General features: G+C 39.0%; 1 long non-coding RNA gene across 1 annotated transcript; it reads left to right on the forward strand.

The window, feature by feature from the left end:
- Nucleotides 1–2,156: 2,156 nt before the first annotated feature.
- LOC142496486 (uncharacterized) lies at nt 2,157–4,955 on the forward strand. The gene is made up of 3 exons (XR_012802010.1): nt 2,157–2,268; nt 2,743–2,836; nt 4,197–4,955. It is a non-coding gene; the product is annotated as an uncharacterized LOC142496486 (long non-coding RNA).
- The last annotated feature ends 281 nt before the right edge of the window (nt 4,956–5,236 follow it).

The following is a 5,236-nucleotide window of genomic DNA, read 5'->3' on the forward strand; positions in this document are numbered from 1 at the left end:
AAAAATACTAATAAAAATATATAGATAAAGATAGATAAAGATACAAATAGCAAGCACACCCCATAAATACTTCACCCAAAATCTGATTTGATGAAGAAGACACAGAGCAGCAGCAAATGTGATCAAATAATATATTATCCATAACACAGCATCCAACGTTTCGGTCTACTATGGGACCTTCATCAGGTGCATTTTGGGGGAAGTATGTGTGTATATATATATATATATATATATATATATATATATATATATATATATATATATATATATATATATATGTGTGTGTGTGTGTGTATGTATATATTTATACGTTATGGAACATAACATTGCAATATGTATATCAACATCATATTTTTGATTTCCTAAATAATAAATGATAGCAAATAAGAATGATGGTGTTATGAGAAATAAAACATCTGCCATTACCAAATGTTTTTGGAACTCCAAGGTCCCTCAGAACATTAGTTATGCCAGAACATGTGCTGCCATAATGTGTATGAGGCATATTTCCACACTAGATCCATGCATCTGGTCAACACACTTCATCTTTGCAGCTGTGCAGAAGAACGTCAGTAGCCTTACCCTCAGCCTAACTATAAACAGGTCCTGCCTAGTCTCTCTTCTTTTATGTTGCACGTTCTAATGCAGTGATGGGCAACTCTAGTCCTTAAGGGCCAAGTCGAAGACTGATCCACTGATTGATTGAGCCACCTGTGCTGAAGCAGGGGTATCCTTAAAAGCTGACATATTGTAACCCTTGAGGACTGGAGTTGCCCACCCTTGCCTTAAGGGTATGTGCATGCCATGGCATGGTTGTACCCACTACCAGATTCACATTACAAACCAGCAACTAACCTTACCTTAATGAGACCTAAAAGGTCGAAACAGCTGTCAGTGAGTAGGTTTTCTGGCTATGCACTTCTTTAACCCAGGCTGTTGTGGAAAAGCTGTGTAATACGGCTGGCATAATCTCTATGTTAAAATGGATTAAGAAGTAAAAGGGGACAAACTGTGAGTGCTCATTTGCATGTCATTTCCCAGAATCCTTAGCTGCCGTTGAAGCATTGTATGCTAGGAGATATTGGGAAGAGGCAGGGTAGCAGACCTGTCTGAGACGTGTAAATGTGCTTAAAAGTGATATTTGTATTTGCTCTATGCTGTAAAGTGGAGGGTTTTTGTCACTTTTTTACTCACCATAACTTTCTTTGTGTCCTTAAATTATGAGACTTTCCGGAGGTATGTTCAATACTGTAACATATTGCTTTTCAATATCACAGATTATCCTTTAAAGATGCTATTCCTGATAATCTAACAAACACATATACACCATGTTCACGAACCCCCCCCTCCTCATTTTCATCATATCTTATATATTTCCTGCTCAATTCCCGTTAAAATTGTGTCTATGTAGATTAACACTATATAAGAAACACAATGTAGACAATCAACTAATGTTAACTAAATTGATGTCACTGTATTGTGTCAACAAGTACCAGGTACACTGTGGGAGGTTCATGTTCATTAACAGAGAAATAGGAGTTTTTCCTTCGTAGCTCGTAAATGTGTTAAACTGTTATAATCTAATCTGAAACACTAAAATTACCACAAAGTTTGAATTCAAAGTGTGTGCTCAAAATTTCCTCCTTCTGCTGAAACGCCCGAAGACGAGAAGGCCGCTGTCTGATTGCATAATAGATAACGCAATGATCCAGCTGCTCCCACTCCTGAACGATACATTGTTTTCCAAATTAGCTTTTTCAGTCCTCTTAGCAATCATCTAGTGTTGGACCGAGCCCTACGTAAAAAAAAAAAAAAAAAAACGGGTAACGGGTACCCGGCCAAAATGAAATGATCTACCCGGCCGGGTACCCGGTTGGCACTTACCTTGGGGTGGAGGAAGACTGCGGCGACATCTGTACAGGTCAGCAGAGGTCCTGTGGCGCTGGTAGCATCAGCAGTGTGTGTTCTGTCCACGCGGGAGCTGCAGGACTCCATAGCAGTGAGAGCTGGGAAACTACGTGACCGGAGCAGGAGCAGAAGCGTTCCTATTGGACAGCCGGCTGTCCAATAGGAACGCTTCGGCTCCTGCTCCGGTCACATGCTTGTCCAGCTCACATTGCTATGGAGTCCTGCAGCTTCCATGCAGTTTCAGCATGGGCTGAACACACACTGCTGATGCTGCCAACGCCACAGGACCTCTGCTGACCTGTCTAGATGTCCCCGCTGTCTTCCTCATGGTTCTTCCTCGCCTTCCGTCGCTGACAGCAGGTAAGTGATGATGTATTTTTCAGCTACCCTAACATTACCCGGGGCCGGGCCCACTTCTCAGTTGCTGGGTCCGGGTAATATCCGGGTAGCTGAAAACCTGCCGGGTACCGGGTAATTCCGGGTACTCGGTACATCACTACAATCATCCTTTATCAGGAAACATTTTAATGTAAGCGTTTTGGACCCTAATTCTTGCTCTGTCTCAGACACTTTATAACGTGCTCATTTTGTAACTATGCACTTGATGAAGTAATCGCGCCGCCACCAATTCCAAAGAATATTTATTAGATTATCAAATAATTATTAAACATAATAATCTACTGTAACAGACCTATAATGGCTCAAATTTTCATGAAAATGTTGTGATTTTTCTGCAAGATATGAGAAAAAATAAAAGGGTTCAGTTTTTCTGAATACAGTATACATATATTTTCTGTTACCACCTTTTAATTACACTTTTTATGCTCTGTACAGGGACACTTAACCCTCTTGCGGCGAGTCGGTCCCGCAAGACCAAAGTAAGCTGATGGCAATGATATGTGTTTATCGATGTGTACATCGTTTAATAGTAGGTGATGGATTTTTTTTATACAAACTCCTGTAAAACTATAAATATATAATGCAATGGCAGATAAAGCAATCAAAGAATTACAAGTGAAAATCACTTTGCAATGACTCTGCTCCCAGGCTGCTGTTTGCCTAATCACTTCCCAGAATAGACTGAGACTGTGAAAACTAACAGTTCTTAATGTTCACTGGCAGGCCTACCGTTAATTTAAAAAAATTACATATTTTAATTCAAAGCCTTTTGTGTACACAAGAGTGTAATGGAGTAAATGTGAAGCTGGCTTTGGCTGGCATTTCATTCCCCTAATTTTGAATATGTTGTTTGCAAAGACAAATACACTACCAGACATTAAAAGTATAAATGATTCCAGCTCAGAGGTTTAAATGAACAGCTGCCCCTCCTCCTCCCCCCAAATCAACAACGATCTTGACTATGTAAGATGGTGCAATAGGGTAAGAAATATACTGTCTGAATCCCTTCATAATCAGAAACAAACCCTTTCTATTGCGTGAGATACCTAACACACCAATAAAACATACCATTTATTAATATATGTAAAAAAACACAGCACTTTATATTTTTTCCATCAACATATGGGTATATTTTGCAGACAAATATTCCTTTGATCTAACTCTATCGGAGATCAATATCTATCTATTTTGGGGTCATTTGTCAGCTTTACATAGATTAATTAATGTATGTTTAAATGGCATTTTAAGTGTCTCTCCTCTCTGCAATGAACAAAGAGTTCTGATTTATCTTGATGTATTTTCTATCGACACAACGCATTGCGAAAAAGTGAAGCAACCCGAGTCAATTCATTTTATTACAAAAATGCACACACTCTCTTCTGTGATAAATTGTTGAAATAAAAAAAATGTACTTTGGGGGCGTTGGAATGTTTCTATGGAAGCTGATTACATTGAATTGTGAAACTGCAAATTTAAAGGCCTCACAACATTTGTCTTCAATAAATGACTTGTTTGCGTTTTGCAAGATTATCTTAATCTTAAATCTTAAATATAATTTTTTCATGATATTACTCATTCATAACTCACATTCTAAGTATTGCAACTGCACAATTGTTTCCATTTTTTTGTTTGTTTTTTTTTTTCTTCAATGCAAAACCATTTATCTGGGACACAATTTGTGGCATTCTGGTTTCTATCAGAGACTGTACGTACGTTGGTTTTACATCAGAGCCACTGAAATTGGTTAATTACTTTCTGTTCTGTTTCAGCTCATTCTAGATTCGGGCATCTAAATCTTGTGATACAAAATAGTTGTTCTAAATTGTATCAGTTTTAAGTGTAGTTTCTGTGTCCTAAAAATATTTATACTTATTTTCTTTTTTCCCTAGGGAACTGTGGGTCTCACTCCAACCTGCCTATAACACAGCATGTATTGTATTATGCATAGATGTCTACTTCCAAGGATTGTAATCAGTGAGATCTGGGGGTTTGCATAAAAAAAACTGTTTTAAGGGATGCGCACTGACTTGACCATGAGACCTTTGATGTTAAAAATCAGTAGGACTGACGTTAAATCAGTGAAACTCCCAGAAAATCCATCAGAGATGACAGGCCTGTGTGTTTTCCATGGATGTATCACCTATTTAAAAGTTTTAAAAAAATATGTGCGTGTATATAATCATTTTATGTATCTTAAGTGCTGGAATGTATAAAATCCATGCTTCTCCAAATAAGGGTCTCTACTGAAAATGTAACCAATATGAAGAAGGGAAGATGAACGCACACAGCTGGTCCAACCATTTAATGTATATAAGTGAGACAAAAGCCATGCCACGTTTCAGGTAGGTAACCCCCTTCTTTAGGTGAAAACAGCAGTAAGTGTCACAATGGACAAATAAATAGTGTTGTGACAAACAAGAGTCCCTGTGTATTTCACACCAAATGGCTGCTGTGTTGACTACACTAAAACTCCAATGTGCCGACGCCAACAGAAATTTGAATCCAACAGTCCAATGTCCCAATCCTGTTTATAAAAATGTAGACTTGTATATATCTAAGGCACTGGGTAAAAGGAGGACAAGTCCAACAAAAAAGAGGGATAGTGGGCTGCCATCCCATCAGAGGGTGAGCGCCGGGACCACTTTTCCGAATTCTGAAGTTGGGACTAATCAGAAGCAGGTTGCGACTTCCAGATTCGTTGAAGCGGCCGGGGCCTTCATTGAGCACCCTCCCAGGCAGAAGATCTCAGCACCTCCTTCTCCCCCACCCCCTCACTCATTACCTTGCAGACCTGGTCCCCACACAAGCTGATGGAGGGCATGTGTATTAATACGCATATCATACCATGCAAGAGAGAAGTATGGTGTATGAAACATAAGCTGATTCCTACGGTTATGAAAAAAATTGAATGCAGAAAAACGCATAGAAA

This window comes from Ascaphus truei, chromosome 6 (genome assembly GCF_040206685.1).
Source record: "Ascaphus truei isolate aAscTru1 chromosome 6, aAscTru1.hap1, whole genome shotgun sequence".
Classification (NCBI taxonomy): domain Eukaryota; kingdom Metazoa; phylum Chordata; class Amphibia; order Anura; family Ascaphidae; genus Ascaphus; species Ascaphus truei.